Genomic DNA, 17,753 nt, shown 5'->3' on the forward strand with positions numbered 1-17,753 from the left:
GGTGTTCCGCAGGGGTCGGTACTTGGACCGCTGCTGTTCAATGTATTTATAAATGATCTAGAAACAGGGACGAAGTGTGAAGTAATAAAATTCGCAGACGACACCAAACTATTTAGTGGAGTTAGGACTAAAGAGGACTGCGAGGAACGGCTGGGTAAGTTGCAGCTTTACTCATTCGAGGAACGCAGAGAAAGGGGAGACATGATCGAGACGTTCAAATATATCACGGGCCGTATTGAGGTGGAAGAAGATATCTTCTTTCTTAAAGGACCCACGGCAACAAGAGGGCATCTACTGAAAATCAGGAGTGGGAAATTTCATGGCGACACCAGAAAATATTTCTTCACCGAAAGGGTGGTTGACCGCTGGAATAATCTTCCACTACAGGTAATTGAGGCCAGCAGCGTGCCAGATTTTAAGAAAAGATGGGATTGGCATGTGGGATCTCTTCATGGAGGAAGTTAGGGGGTGGGTCACTAGTGTGGGCAGACTAGATGGGCCGTGGCCCTTTTCTGCCATCATTTTCTATGTTTCTAAGCTTCCCTGGGGGGGGGGGGGGGAACCGGCGCGCGCGTGTGCGCGCAACGGCGTGGAGGGTGTCAGAGCTCTCTGAGGGTGATGGCAGTGCTAATCACATTTCTTCCCTCATCCTCTATACACAGCCCAGCACAGCCCGTTGAGAGGTAAGTGGCACTCTCATAGATTGAGAGCATAAAGCCAAGTGCTGTCCTCTCTCCCTGGACGCTTGCATCAAAAGATATCAATGAGATTGTTTTGACCAGCACAGGAGTCCAGAGAGCATCCATAAGATATAATAGGAACTCTCACAATCATCTAAATGTAGTTGAGGGCAGAGGGAGGGGGAAGGTAGTGGTTAGCACAATGACTCTAAGCTGTCCATATCCCATATTTTTTTTTTTTTTGGGGGGGGATGTCCCACATAGTAATGAAATAAGTCAGTTCTTGGTGACTTGACACCACAGCTAAAATATCCTGCACATTTTTTCAAGAAGGGCCGGGCATGCTAATCAGGCTGCTTGACCGGTGACACAGTGCAGAATCTGCTAAGCGCCCCAGGCGATCCTTTTGCCTTCTACTCTTCCCAGCCACCACCACTTTAACTTAACTTTCCTGCCATGCTGCTGGATAAGGGGATCGGTGAAGGAGTGGTGGTGGACACAGGGGAGGTAAAAGGAAGGGAGAATGGACAGGGGGAACAAGCAAGGGGTGGTGGTGGACAGCCAAGGAAAAAGAAAGACAGAAAGAAAAAAATACAGAAATACAGAAACAGGCTAAGGAGAGAGAGAGAAAGAAAGAAATACAGACACACACACACACATATTATAGCACCCATTAATGTAACGGGCTATAAGACTAGTATAATCATAAAACAGCTTCAGGTAAAGTCATCGAGAGTAAAAATCCATAACAGCTATGTTATACTTGTGATATGGCTCAAGACTGATTCTAATTCGGTTCAACAGAAGCCTTATCACAAGTATAACATAGCTGTTATGGATTTGTACTCTCGATGACTTTGTGTCATCTGAAATTTGGAAACTAAACCATCAGGACATTTGCAACTATAAAACTTTCCTATTTAGGACTGAAACTTTCGGGTTGACTTTTCATGTTTGTAAGGTGGGGTGGTTTTAGTGGGCTTGTATGTCCGGGGATTGTGATTGCAGTTATATTTGTGGTGTGTTATATTTATATAATAAAAATTATTGATTTTGATATTTCATGTTTGTATCATAATACACAGACTTCTTTATTGTGAGCATTTAAAAGCTCTGACATAGTTTCAGCAGTAGTTAGGTGCAGAAGAAAGTGAAAAATGATTTCAATTAAAATTGATTATCTCCTTTAAGCCATATATAGGGGTATTCTTATGGTGCTTATGGAGTCTTCTGTCAATAATGAAATATAAATTTTCAGCAACTTTTTTTAAATAAGGGAAGGAAGGGATAGGGAGTTGTATTTAGTTTGCATTTCCTTTTCTGCCTTTTTCTTCTGAGCACCTGCGTTTGGAATTTTCTCCCCGCTGAACTCCATTCCAAACTTTCCTACCCTAAATTTAGATGTGCCTTGAAAAACCTACCTCTTTTTTTCTTCCCTTTCCTCTGGGTTCCCATGGTTAGGGTGGATGTTCTTTGACAGCAGGGAAGCTTTCTATAGTCTTGGACTTAGTGTTTCCTCCTATTTTCTACCTTTCCTTTCCTTTCCTTTTTGAAATAATGGAGAGTTTTTCCACTCTCATTTGTTTTATTATGTAAACTGCTTTGCTTCAAGTGAAAGGCAATATGTCAAGTGTTTTAATAAACAGAGGTTCAAATCAAGTAGCATACAGATATAGTAGGTATTTCTCTGTCGCTGAGGGCATAGACATAGTTTGAACTGGACGTGGGTTCTAATGTGGAGTGGCCTAGTGCATTGTTTCTCAACATGCAGTACTTGTTGGGGGTTCGCAACACTGTCTGCCTCTGAGAATATTGCCTGTCCGCCGAAGCTGCCACCGGGCATACCTCCTTCCTGTCCACCTGTCCAACAGCCACCACCGGGAATCCCTCCTTCCTACCCATCACCCTCCACTGAAGCTGCTGCCGGGGATCCTTCCCTCCCCGTCAAACAAAAGCCTTCCAGGTCAGCAGGGGGAGGGGGGAGTTTCCTAGTTACCTCCTTCAGCGGCAATTGTTGAGGGGGGGGTGCACAGGCAGTGGTTCACATGTTGCACATAGCTGACCCAGAAACCTCTCCAACATCAGAGCTGACATCAGAGGAAAGGCTTGTGAGTCAGCCATGTGCAACATGTGAACTGCCTGCATGTCTCCCCAACAGAAGGAGTGAGTGCGGCTCGAACAAGTAAGGGGACATGATCTGGGACATAGGAGGGGCACGATTTTGGAACAAAGACTGGATGGCAGGGAGGGGAGGAGGGCACAAACTCAGCACAAGGTAGGGAGGGGGCATGAACATTGGACAAAGAAGGAAGGGCGGAAGGGGCACTAATTTGGGACATAAGAGGGAGGGAGGGAATAAAAAGGGAGAATTGGGCATGAGTGTGTGATTAAGCGGGAAAGAGATGGTGTACATGGGGAAAGGAAGAAAGAGGAAAATTGGGCAGAAAGAGAAAGGAGTGAGATAGAGATCCATGGGGAAGGATGAGAGGGAGAAATGTTGGATATGATGGTGGAGAGGGAACAGAGGGACAGATTGAAGGGGATGCAAGGAGGAGAAATGTTGGACATAGTGATGGAGTGAGAGATGTGGCATTGTACTGGAAAGGGGTGATAGAATGAGAAATGGGCATGGAGCTAGTGGGCAGTGTTAAAAAATGCTGCACATGATCCAGGGGATGAGAGAGGGAGAAATGTTAGATGTGGCAGTAGAGGGGGTGGGAGACATAGCTGGATCTCTCAAGACAGATGAACAGTGAGAGAGAGAGGGAGGCATGTTGCCAATAGGGGTGGAGGAGAGAGGAAGAAAAGTTGGATTCATGGAGGGACAGAGAGAAATGTTGGTTGGGGAAGGGAATGAGGTCTGGAGGAGAGGAAGTATGCAGGAGGCAGAAAGAAAGAAATATTGGATGCACAATCAGAAGGAAGTGCAACCAGAGACTCATGAAATCAGACAACAAAGGTAGGAAAAATGATTTTATTTTCAATTTAGTGATCGAAATGTCTCAGTTTTGAGAATTTATATCTGCTGTCTATATTTTGAACTATATTTTTCTGTAGTAATTACTGAGGTGACATTGCTTATTTTAAAGTCATGTACCCTGACCTCTTGGGAAAAAAAAAAAAAAAAACGAATATAAATGATGATTAACATTTTCTGTGCATACAGTGTGCTTTGTGGTTTTTTAATTTTGTGGTTACCATTATGTATCTGCTATAATAAAACCCTTAGCTCGCATGCACACTTCAATCTCCATGTTCCGTGCTACCGTGCCACCGCATGCGTAGTAGAGTAGAACTCTGCCTGCAGCAGTTTCACCATTTCCCTCTCTTGGTGACACTGCGAGGCTGGATCCAGTGACGACCGGGCCTACCAAGGGAGGGTGAGGGCAGACTGCCCTGGGTGGAAGCATGAGGGAGGGGTTGAGATCCCAAGGCAGGCAGGAAGTTTAATCGCGGCTCTGCAGCGATTCCTCGGGGGCTCCTGGCAGCGCTGAAGATGAGGCAGCAGTCTGGGAAGAGCAGAAGAGGGTCCAGGGAACGAGTTAGAAGACAGCGGGAATGTGAGCGTAACCCAGCTAGATAAGCAGGTAGGAGAGAGAGAGAGTACACGGATGGGGTAGGTCACTACCACCTCAGCAAGCAAGGGCTAAAGGAGCCCTCCCCCCCGCCCCAGAGAAAGTGAAAGTGCAGAGGAGTGTAGAAGTATGCGCAGGGGCTCGATTCAGCTTGCCATGGCCCAGCAGTTCACGAGCTACCTGCGGAGCAGCATCAGGCGACGAGCCAGCATGAAGGGTGAGCAAACGGAGTCCAGAGGGAAGACGGGATGCATTTGCCCATTGTGTAGTTGGGCAGTTATGTGCGGGCAGCTGGCCACAGCTGGATTGAAGAAAGGGCAAGGGATCCCTTAGCTGGCACAGGTGGAAGGCGACTTCAGTGAGGGTCTGGGTAGGGAGCGAGATAGACAGAAAGAAAGAAAGATAGACTGCGGGAGGGAGAGAGACAGAAAGAAAGATAGACATTGGGAGGGAGAGAGAAAGAAAGAAAGATAGACAGCGGGAGCGAGAGAGACAGAAAGAATGGAAGAAGGAGACAGGGCGCAGGGAGAGAGAGAGAAAGAAAGAAAAAAAAAATAGACAGGGCAGGGAGAGAGACAGAAAGAAAAAAAGATGTGGCAGGGAGAAAGAAAAAAAAAAAAGATAGACAGGGCAGGGAGAGAGACAGAAAGAAAGACAGCGGGAGGGAGAGACACGAAGAAAGGCAGAGGGCAGGGAGAGAGAGAAAAAGAAAGAAAGAAAAAAGATATACGGGGCAGGGAGAGAGACAGAAAGAAAGAAAAAAAGAGACGGGCAGGGAGACAGAAAGAAAGAAAAAAAGATGGGCATATTTTTCGCTCCATAAGACACTTTTTTCCTCAAAAAAGTGGGTGGAAATAAGGGTACGTCTTATGGAGCGAATAGGGCCCACCTCCCCCGGTACCTTTTTTCACCGGCAGCCTTCCACACTCCCACAGTGCTGAGCGCGTAGGAGGAACATCCCCCATTCTGATTGGTTTCTCGGCAGCCAGCTCCACCAGCCTGCCCGCCAGCCAGTGGAGCCATTTCCAACTCTAGCTCCTCGGCCTTGGACGCTAGCCACTAGTCCCGGCTCTTTAACCAGGCCTTTCTCTTTCCTATGGCCCCCCCGCTGTCCAGTCTTCATCCACTTCCTCCCCTGCGCATATGCATGATTGACCCTGATGCTCTTAGGAGACAATGCTGGCTCTAAGGCGCACGTGCTGCTCAGAGAGGGAGGTGGGCATGCTGCGGAACAGCGAAAGGGCTGCTGGACTGCAGATCCCCCATGCCCACTCCTTCCTTCCATGCTGCATAGAAGGGAAAGACGCTGGAAACCTGGGAGAAAGTCATACTGAGGGAGTTTAGGGGTGGGAAACAACAGTGCGATATACTAATTCCGGGGGGGACGGGACAGGGAGACATAAGAGATGGTGGGCATGGAAGAAGAAGAGATAGAGACACAGCGGGGTAATGCTGATCACAGGGAGAAAGGGACGGACAGGGAGAAAGAGGATGAAATGCAGGACAGGACAAGACACACATAAGGAAAATGCTGAATATGAGAGGGCAGATGTAGAAACAGGAGGAAGGAAAGGAACAGGATATAGAAGGGAGATGTTTGTTACACAGGACAGATATGGCTGCAGGAGGAAGATGGTGGACATGGAAAGAGAAGAAATGTGAGAAGGACAAAAGTTACTAAAAAAGACTCCTTTGGAAACCCATTGACATGTGCTTACAGTCTATTTGAATCATCTTTCCATTTCTAGACAGACACTACTTCTACCCTGATATGTGTATATTTTTTGATGCTGTTTTACTTTCATGAACTGTATTTGTTATCGGTTACTGCCTTTTTATAATAATTCAATAAAAAGATTGAACTTAAAAAAAAAAGACAAGAAAAAATAGCACTTTGGCAGCTGCTTTCTTGGAGTATCTATTATGTTTATTTATGGTCATTTACACTAAATCAGTTGTTACATAGTAATCCCATGGCCCACAATATCTGACTGAATGTGTATCCCCCTATATTGTGCTCTAGAAGCTGGCTATACCATCGAGAAGAATTAAGGCTGCGAACTGTGAGAGTGGAGGTAGGGTTACCAGACATGTCCTCCTTTTGGAGGACATGTCCTGGCATCCGGATGGCTTTTCATAACCTGGCACTTTGTCCGGGTTTTGAAAAGCTTCCAGCTAGGAGCGATGTCGATACAGCACTGGACCTGCCACTAGGCCTGCCTGCCCTGTGCCCTGACCCGGCCTACCTCTAGACCACCAGAGGGGGGACAGGGTACAGAGCCTGGCAGGGAGGGAGGACAGGGTGCAGAGCCTGGCAAGGAGTGAGAGGTTTGGTGCAGAGCCTGGCAAGGAGTGTGAGGTTGGGTGCAGAGCCTGGCAGGGAGAATTTGGTTCAGAATGGTTTTTTTTTTCTTGTTTTCCTCTAAATCTAGGGTGCGTCATATGGAGCGAAAAATACAGTAGACTATAAGTGGTGCATAAATACTAAAATAAATAAATGCTGAATTTGTTCCTTTTATCCCTACTGCCAAAACTATGCCGGGCGATCAGATCGCAGGAGGATAGAGAGAAACTCCAGAGTGACTTGTGTCGGTTAGAAAAATGGGCGGAGAAATGGCAGATGAAGTTCAATGTGGAGAAATGCAAGGTAATGCATTTAGGCAATAAGAATAAGGAATACGATTATACAATGTCAGGTGCAACTCTGGGGAAGAGTGAACAAGAAAGGGATCTGGATGTACTGATAGATAGGAGCCTGAAGCCGTCGGCACAATGCGCGGCAGCGGCAAAGAAGGCAAATAGAATGTTGGGCATGATAAAGAAAGGAATCTCGAGTAGATCGGAGAAAGTTATAATGCCGCTTTATAGGGCAATGGTCAGACCACACTTGGAATACTGCGTCCAACATTGGTCTCCCTACCTAAAGAAGGATATAAAACTGCTGGAGAGGGTGCAGAGACGAGCAACAAAACTGGTGAAGGGTATGGAGAAACTGGAATACGAGGACAGACTTATAACACTAGGATTGTTCTCCCTTGAGAAAAGGAGACTGCGTGGGGATATGATCGAGACCTTCAAAATACTGAAAGGAATCGACAAAATAGAGCAGAGAAGATTATTTACATTGTCCAATTTGACACGGACTAGAGGACATGTAATGAAGCTAAGGGGGGACAGGTTCAGGACTAATGTCAGGAAGTTCTGCTTCACTCAGAGAGTGGTTGACACCTGGAATGCCCTCCCAGAGGAGATTATGGCGGAATCGACCGTCCTAGGCTTCAAGAGCAACCTAGATGCATATCTCCTTAAGAGAGGCATATAAGGATATGGTGGACTATAAATTACGCCAGGTGTACACCTGGCAGGGCCTCCGCGTGTGCGGATCGCCGGACTTGATGGACCGAAGGTCTGATCCGGAGATGGCAGTTCTTATGTTCTTATATGACTCCTTACCTTCCACTCCTAAAACAAATAGGTAGGAGTGGCCTAGTGGTTAGAGCTATAGCCTCAGGACCCTGAGTTTGTGAGTTTAAATCCAGCATTGCTCCTTGGGATCCTGGGCAAGTCATTCAATCCTCCATTGCCTCAGGTACATTAGATAGATTGTGAGCCTACCAGGATAGATAGGGAAAATTGCTTGAGTACCTGATTGTAAACCGCCTAGATAACCCTGATAGGCGGTATATAAATACAGTACCTAAAATAAAAAAAATTAATAAAGCAAATTATAGGGATGCCCGAGGGCTCACAGTCTAATGGCTCATTTTACAAAGCAGCATTACTGATTAGCAGCATACTGAATTCCTATTCAATTCCATGGGCTGCTTTGCATTCAGTGCATGCTAATCGGTAGCGCTGCCTTGTAAAAGGAGCCCTAAGTTTGTACCTGGGATAATAGAGGGGTCAAGTGATTTGTCCAAGATCACAAGGTTTATCAGTGGCATTTGAATCCTTGAGTCCCTAGTTTTTATCCAGCTCTTAAAAACCAGTAGGGAACCCAGATGGCACAGGTGAAATCTGCAATTTACATAGAATAATAATTATGAAAACAAAGTACCTTCAAAGTTAAAAACCAAGAATGAATATTATGCAAAAACATACAGCCTCTTTTACAAAGCCGCGCTAGCAGCCCCGAAGTCCACACGGCTTTGTAAAAGAGGCCGATAGATAACTTCAGTAATAATAGAAATAACTCTATGGCATAATGAAAGCAGAATAAATCACAAAGACCCCATGTTGGGTAGGCAAAAAAAATTTCAAAATACACAGGAATATCTAAAAAAAAAAAACCAACCAACCAACTTAGAGCTTCACAGTATAAGCAGAACCCATTTCCCTCTAGTTCCACAAAATCTCTAAATAAATTAATTTGTTCTAATAACTTACCTTCAGAAATGTCAGGGGCATTGGAGCTCTGAGACTCGGCACTCAATGCTTCAATCTTTAGAACCATAAGATAGCTAGTTACAAGGTACTTTAATAATGAATACCAATGGAACTTCATTGCCTATAGCTTATTCTCCTTTGCAAAATAATATATATTACAAATGTTCCAATGGCCTGTTTTTTAAATCTGCCTGGTTTTTAAATCTGAACATGAGATGTGCTATTTCACATCAACTGGTTATCCATTATATTTATGTCTGACAGGGAGATATTGTTTCCAGTGTTAACATTATCCTAATAAACACTGCAGAACATGAATCTTTGGTTCCTACACCAATGGCCATTTTAATGTAATGGTAAGCATTTAGCTTGATGCAATATTTTGAGATAGCCAATCAAATCTTTCTCATAACTAATGGCACTTTATGGCATCAAATCTATTTGAATCCACAATTATAATAGAAACAGAACCTTTTCAGAGAATGGATCCAAGGATAATAGAGTAGAACATACCTGCTGACATTCTTGTGTTATCTAGTCTTTCTTGCAGAGTGAGCTTGCTTGTGCACTGTGGTCAAGAGGAAAGATAAGACCTGAAAAGCTCCCATTGGACACAGATCACACCACCACTTCAGCAGTCCAAGGTTGAGTTATTTTGAGTTCTAGCAGGTACTAGTGTTGTAATTTCTTCCATGCATTCAGCACTGTGGCTATCAGTGGCAGTAAAGATCAGGTTTCATTGAGCCTTATTGAGAGAACCACGCCCTTGCCACCCAAAAGTGGTCCCACACCAGTTGAACAGTGTGTTCCTGGTTTAGTGGAGAGTTGACTTTCAGCATCACTACTTGGCTACTGGCAGTTTCTTCACTACAGGAAGGACCCATCCCTAAGAACATAAGAGTTGCCCTTCTGGGTCAGATCAAGCCTCCATCTAGCTCAGTATCCTGTTTTCCAGAAGCGACCAGTCCAGCTTGCAAATGCCTGGCAAAGTCTCAAAAAGTAGCAAGATTTCATTCTAGTTAATGCTAATGATAAGCAGTGGCTATCCCCCAAGTCTACCTTAATAGCAGTTCATGGACTTTTCCTCCATTAATTTGTAAAAACTTTTATTAATCCAGCTGTATTAACTGTTTTTACCACTTACTCTGGCAAGACTTCTAGAGCAGTGGTCCCAAACCTTTTTGACACCAAGGACCACTTTTATAGAAGCAAATTTTTCCAGGGACTGGGGGGGAGGGGGAGAATTCAGGTCGGGTTTGTAGGGGAGTTTTATACACAATATGCATTACATTTCTGTTATTAATAAGTTATAATATAATAGAAATTATACAACTTACCATAATGCAGAATCAGTGGGAGCCCTAAGCTTGTTTTCCTGCATCTGGGGACGATGGAAGACAGTGACACACGTGCAGAAGAACCCCAACGACCCCGCCAACCCAACCCCCTACGTACCTTTCCATCTCTCCCTCCCATCCCCATGTGCAGCAGAACCCCAACAAACCCACCAAACCATCCCCCTGCGCACCTTTCCATCTCTCCCATCTCCCATGTGCAGCAGAACCCCGATGACCCTCTAACCGCGAGGCCCTGCTGACCTCTGTTCTGAAAAGCAGCAGCAGCTTCAACACTGAACAGGTTGCTTTGCTGCCTTCCCTGCCAGGGCCTTCCCTCTGCCGCCACATCACTAATGATGTCATCAGTGACACAGGAGGGAAGGCCCTGGAGAAGGCAGCGAAGCAGCCTGTTCAGTGCTGCTGCCGCTGCTGCTGCTTTTCAGAACAGAGGTCAGCAGTTGGTGGGGTTCTACTGAGGGATGGAGGATATCTTGCGGTCCAGCTGTCAGATGGCAGGCCACGGACTGGGAGTAGGGGATCCCTGTTCTAGAGCTTAACTAAATGTGCCACTATGTATCTTCATGAAATATCCCCTAGTCTTTGTGCTTTTTGAAAGAGTAAATAATCAGTTCATGTTTATCTGTTCCACTTCATTCAGAATTTCATTGTTCTCTATAATATCTCTTCTTCAGCCATCTCTTCTCCAAACTGAAGAGCCCTAAACTTTGTAGCCTTTCCTCATAAAAGTGTTGTTCCATCTCCTTAAACATTTGTTTATACTTTGTACCTTTTTAATATTATTTTCGAGATGTGGTGACCAGAATGCACAATTCTCAAAGTGCAGCCTCACCATGGAGCAATACAGAGACAATATGAGGTTGTCTATGATTTATTCTAAATTCCTTTCCAAATAATTCCTAACATTCTGTTTGCTTTTTTGACCACTGCCCACATTAATCAGATTTTAATACATTGTCCCTGAATCCTTTTCCTCAGTGGTAACTACTACAAGGGGCCACTGAAAAGTTCTCAGCCCAACTAAGAAGAGAAGGATGTGGAGCCATGAAACTTACAAATTATTCCACACTTTTCTTGACACTTTTCATTTCAAAACTAAAAGTGTCAAGAAAAGTATAGAATAACTTGTAAATTTCATGGCTCCACATCATAAGAACATAAGAACTGCCATCTCCGGATCAGACCTTCGGTACATCAAGTCCGATGATCCAAACACACGGAGGCCCAGCCAGGTGTACACCTGGCGTATTTTAGTGACCTATATCCCTCTATGCCTCTCGTAAGGAGATGTGCATCTAGTTTGCTTTTAAATCCTAGAAGAGTGGATTCCGCAATAACCTCCTCTGTGAGAGCATTCCAGGTGTCCACCATTCGTTGCATGAAGCAGAACTTCCTGATATTTGTCCTGGACTTGTCCCCCCTTAGCTTCAGTCCATGTCCTCTTGTCCGTGTCACATTGGACATTGTAAATAATTTTTTTTCCTGCTCTATTTTGTCGATTCCTTTCAGTATTTTGAAAGTCTCAATCATATCCCCTTGCAGTCTCCTTTTCTCAAGGGAGAACAATCCCAGTCTCTTAAGTCCTTCCTCGTATTCCAAGTTCTCCATACCTTTTATTAGCTTCATTGCTCGTCTCTGCACCCTGTACAGCAGTTTTATATCCTTCTTTAGGTTGGGAGACTAATGTTGGACACAGTATTCCAAGTGTGGTCTGACCATTGCCCTATAAAGCGGCATTATAACTTTCTCCGATCTACTCGTGATTCCTTTCTTTATCATGCCTAACATTCTATTTGCTTTCTTTGCCGCTGCCGCGCATTGTGCCGACGGTTTCAGGGTCCTATCTATCAGTACACCCAGGTCCTTTTCTTGTTCGCTCTTACCCAGAGTTGCACCTGACATTCTATACTCGTGTTCCATGTTCTTTCTGCCTAAATGCATTACTTTGCACTTTTCCACGTTAATCTGCCATTTCTCCGCCCATTTCTCTAACTGACACAAGTCACTCTGGAGTTCCTCGCTATCCTTCTGCAATCTGATTGCCCGGCATAGCTTTGTGTCATCTGCAAACTTGATGATCTCACTGGATGTTCCTGCTTCTAGATCATTGATGAAAATATTAAATAAGATGGTCCCTAGCATCATGTAGCTATATTGCAACAGTTCAACCTGTAATTAAGGATTACAAATTGGGGGCTTCCCAGATTGCCAACTTTATAGAAGATAGTGGAAAAGGATGTTTATTCCAATCATCTACAACAGAATTATTAGGCATGCATCAGTATGCTTTTTGAAGAGATCATAGCACTGAGTCATTGTTAGTGGCAACACTGGATGAGCTGTGCTGTGATTATGATCAAGGAAAGATATTTTTAATGGTATATCTTGACATAACAGCTGCATTTGATTAGTTAGATCATAATATATTGTTGGATAGACTTTTTGATTGTGGACTTTGCGGGAATGTTCTTCAGTGGTTTCAGTCATTTTTGACTGACAAACAGGAGGTCTATATAAGAGGTAGTGTTTCAAAATAGAAACATAAGAATAGCCTTACTGGGTCAGACCAATGGTCCATTAAGTCCAGTAGCCCATTCTCACAGTGGCCAAACTAGGTTACTAGTGCCTGGCCAGAAACCAAGGAGTAGCAATATAACATGCTACCAATCCAGGGCAAGCAATGGCTTCCCATATATCTTTTTCAATAACCGGCTATGGTTTTAAGAAAGGTTTGGACAAATTCCTGGAGGAAAAGACCATAGTCTGTTATTAAGACATGGGGGAAGCCTCTGCTTGCCCTGGATCGGTAGCATAGAATATTGCTACTCCTTAGGTTTTGGCCAGGTATTATTGACCTGGATTGGCCAACGTGAGAACAGGCTATTGGACTTGATGGACCATTGGTCTGACCCAGTAAGGCTATTCTTATGTTCTTATGAAATTGTCCTTTCTTAAAACCAGCTACGCTATCCACTCTTACCACAACCTCTGGCAACGCGTTCCAGAGCTTAACTATTCTCTGAGTTTAAAAAAATTTCCCACCTATTGGTATTAAAAGTATTCCCTGAAAAGTCTGACTAGTACCAAGCCATGCCCTTCTGCTACCTTGAATCTGCCCTAGAAAGTGAGGGGCTTGTTTGGGAATTGGACCCAGGACATCTTGCACTCAAAGCGAGAATCATACCCCTAGACCAAAGGTGTCAAACTCAAGGCCCATGGGCCAGATCCAGCCTGCATGGTCAATTTATGTTGCCCGCGGTCCGTTGCCCCCAGTTTTACCTTATGGCTGGCTTCCTCCTCCTCACAGCCGTAATGTGCACGGAGCCGCATGCAGCGGCTTCTTGTACGTCCCGCACCTCACCCAGATATTTTCAAGTTAGTGTTTTAATTGAGTTTTGAGTATTTTAATCTGCTGTCTATCTTTTGCACTGCTCAGGAAGAAAAATACATTTGTTTCTTTTTCTCTGGGGGTTGTACTGCATGCAGAATCTTGAATCTTAGGGTGTTTTTTAAAAATATATTAGTACTTTTAGGTTTTGGTCCCATATTTGTATGGGATTATCTGTGTTCTGGTAGGAATGAATGTTGAGAAGCATACAGTGTGCTTTGTGTAGTTTAATTTTGTGGTTAACCATTACCATTATGTGTTAATAAGATTATATTGTGTGTGTACGTATATATATGAAAAATGAATGGAAACAATTGTGTTATAATTAGTATTATTATGGGGGTGTGGTCTGGAGTGGAGATTGGGTGGGGTCTGGCCCGCGACTTAGCCTGTGTTTTGGATTTCGGCCCCTTAATGTGATTGATTTTGACACCCCTGCCTTAGACCAACGACCAAAGAGCCACTGGGCTTCTGATGTTAAGATGGAGGTGCCACAGGGCTCTGTTCTTGTTTAACCTCTACCTTCCACTATGTAGATTATTGGGAAAGCTTAATGTTTCGTACAGATTGTACGCGAATGGTATTCAATTTTTTTCCCCACTTGAAGGTTCATTACTGAGTACAATACAGAGGTTAGAGGATGCAATATTAAGAACTGGATGGATGCCAATAAGTTAGCGTTGAATATCTCTAAAACAAATATGCTTTTTTCAAGAGACTTTGATCTTGATGTTTTATTTTTATTTATTTATTTATTTATGTTTAGTATTTATATACCACTTATAGCCTAAGTGGTTTGCATTCAGGTACTCAAGCATTTTTCACTTTCTGTCCTGGTAGGCTCACATTCTATCTAATGTACCTGGGGCAATGGGGGATTAAGTGACTTGCCCAGGGTCACAATGAGCAGCATAGGATTTTCACCCATAACCTCAGGGTGCTGAGGCTGTACCTCTAACCAATGCACCACACACTCCCCAATTGTACTGAATACAGTTATGTATTTTTCACCAGAGGTTCATTATTGATTGTGATTTTGGATCCCCCAATTGACTTTTAAGTAACATCTACAGAATGCGACTAAACAGACTTATTTTAAGTTGTGGATGTTGAGTAAATTTTGAATATATTTATCAGGTTGCAATTTTAAATTAATTCTTCAATCTGTTGTGTTAGCTGGTTTGGATTACTGTAACATTCTGTATTTAGGAATGATATCTTCTGACATGCGTGCGCTACAAGTTACATTACATTAGTGATTTCTATTCCGCCAATACCTTACAATTCAAGGAGGATTACAAAAGAAGTTATCTGGCCATTTCCAGAGGAATTGAAGAGTAGAGCGAGTTGCTTTAGAGAATTGGGAAGAGTCTTGCGGTGTTAGTTTGTCTTCAACGATGTCTTGAATAGGATGGTTTTTATTTCTTTTCTAAACAATTTGTAGTATGGTAGTAATATAGGTAGTATATAGTATGTAGTAATATAGGTGGTATAGAGCCTATATTTCTGGTGCCTGTGGCTCAGGGTGACTAAAAGGGAAAATCCTGTTATAAATCCTGTGTTTTAGGGTAGCACTGATAGAACCTGCAGTTTTGTTTAAAATACTGTGTTTTAGGTGGTATAAAGCCTATATTTCTGGTGCCTGTGGCTCAGGGTGACTAAAGTAGGGAAAATCCTGTTATAAATCCTGTGTTTTAGGGTAGCACTGATAGAACCTGCAGTTTTGTTTAAAATACTGTGTTTTAGGTAGTATAGAGCCTATATTTCTGCCTTACTAGTAGTCTTACTTATAGTCCCACCAACCCCAGGGACCACTATTCATATATAGAGACCCATATAATCAGGACTACTCAAATCAAGTCACTTCACAACCAATCAAGATGACCTTTATTCTATGCAATCACTGTGGTACTTTAATTCCAAGACATACTATTTGGAGGCTTAAGGCTTGCCCCATCTGTCTTCAACTTGCCAGTATTAAGGAGGAGCTCTGCAAACTTAAACAGGAATTGAATACAATTAAAGCAGCTTCCATCAATCCACAAAATCATACCAACTTACCATCTCTACCTCAAAGAATAAAACAGCCCAGGAATAAATGGGTCACAGTAGGCTCAGGAAGACTGCAACATGTAACACAGAAACATCCACCTTCACTAATATTACCTCTACAGAATTCCTTCGCTCCACTAGTGCACTGCGATGCTCAGGAAAACAGAAGGGAGGTGGGACTGGAACCAATGAAGGTAACTCAAGAGAACAAGCGCACCCTAAGTACAAATAAAAAAGCCAAAAACAGAAAACTATTACTGTTGGGGGATTCCATCATCAGAGGCATTAACCTTGGAACACAGGGCGAGGAGACCAAAATAGTGAAATGTCTTCCAGGATCCTCAGCTACCAGGAGTTCCAGGCAAATACTGACTATAATTAAGGAAGAAACTAAGGATTTTAACACTGATGTTGTTATCCATCTGGGAACAAATGACCTGGCCAACAACTCCACACTTGCAGCACAGAAAGCTTTTCGGGAGCTTGGTGAGGGCGTGAAACCTTTTGTAAAGACTTTTTCTGAGATACTGCCTGCATATGGAAAAGGAGAGCAAAGAGTGAAAAACACAGAGGACTTTAATAGATGGCTCAGAGCCTGGTGTCATCAAGAAGGCTTCAGGTACATAGGAGGATGGGGAAATACATGGAAGGACAAGAAGCTATATTGCACTGATGGGCTACATATTACTACAGCAGGAAAAAGAAACCTTGCAGAGAAATTTAGACAATATTTTTCTAGGCATTTAAACTAGAAGGTGGGGGTGGTGTATGTACGAAGGACAATTATAGAGACCACCCCCGGCAAAAGAAAAGATGTGATAGTAGTAAAGGCTGCAACATAAGCAATATCAGCAACTCATTTCTTAGTATTGCAACGGAAAGTGAAACGACACAAAAATCCATACAAAAAAGGAGATTATCGCTGAAAAATAGCTGGAAAGCGATGACCACAAATGCTCGCAGTCTAAGCAACAAAGTTCATGATCTGCAAGCCCTGATATTAGAGGCAGATCTAGATATTGTTGCTATCACAGAGACATGGTTCAGTGAATCACATGGATGGGATGCAAACATACCGGAATATAATCTTTTTAGGAAGGACAGAGATGGTCATAAAGGTGGAGGAGTAGCTCTCTATGTAAAGATCAATATCCAAGCGACCGAAATGCAAGGGACCTGGGGAGAGGAAGAAGCGATATGGATTGCTCTGAAAAGAGAAGATGGAACTTCTATCTACGTGGGTGTAGTCTACAGACCTCCGACTCAATCGCAGCAAATTGATAAGGATCTGATTGTGGATATCCAAAAGTTTGGAAGGAAAGAGGAGGTTCTGCTGTTGGGAGATTTCAACCTGCCGGATGCGGACTGGAATGTTCCGTCTGCGAAATCGGAAAGAAGTAGGGAGATTGTGGATGCCTTTCAAGAGGCTCTGCTCAGACAAATGGTGATGGAACCCACAAGGGAAAAAGCAATATTGGATCTGGTCCTCACAAATGGAGAGAGTATCTCTAATGTTCGAGTGGGTGCTCACCTGGGTAGTAGCGATCATCAAATGGTTTGGTTTGATATAACGGCTAAAGTGGAGAGCGGCCGCACGATACTTAAAGTCCTAGATTTCAAACGTACGGACTTTAATGCAATGGGAAAGTACCTGAAGAAAGAGCTGTTAGGATGGGAGGACATAAGATAAGTGGAAAGACAGTGGTCTAAGCTGAAAGGAGCGATAAAAATGGCTACGGACCTTTATGTGAAGAAAATCAATAAAAACAAGAGAAAAAGGAAGCCAATATGGTTCTCCAACCTAGTGGCTGAGAAAATAAAGGCGAAAGAGTTGGCGTTCATGAAATATAAAAAAAACCCAAGAAGAGGAGAGCAGAAAGGACTACAGGGTGAAATTGAAAGAAGCCAAGAGAGAGATACGTTTGGCGAAGGCACAGGCGGAAGAACAAATGGCTAAAAATGTAAAAAAGGGAGATAAAAATTTTTCAGATATATTAGTGAAAGGAGGAAGATAAAAAATGGAATTGCTAGGCTAAAAGATGCTGGGAACAAATATGTGGAGAGTGATGAGGAGAAAGCAAATGTGCTAAACAAATACTTCTGTTCTGTGTTCACAGAAGAAAATCCTGGAGAAGGACCGAGATTGTCTGGCAAAGTTACACGAGAAAATGGAGTAGATTCTGCGCCGTTCACGGAGGAGGGTGTTTATGAGCAACTTGAAAAACTGAAGGTGGACAAAGCGATGGGACCAGATGGGATCCATCCCAGGATACTAAGGGAGCTCAGAGAGGTTCTGGTGAGTCCTATTAAAGACTTG

The sequence above is a fragment of the Geotrypetes seraphini genome, chromosome 8 (genome assembly GCF_902459505.1).
Source record: "Geotrypetes seraphini chromosome 8, aGeoSer1.1, whole genome shotgun sequence".
In the NCBI taxonomy this organism is placed as follows: Eukaryota; Metazoa; Chordata; class Amphibia; order Gymnophiona; family Dermophiidae; genus Geotrypetes; species Geotrypetes seraphini.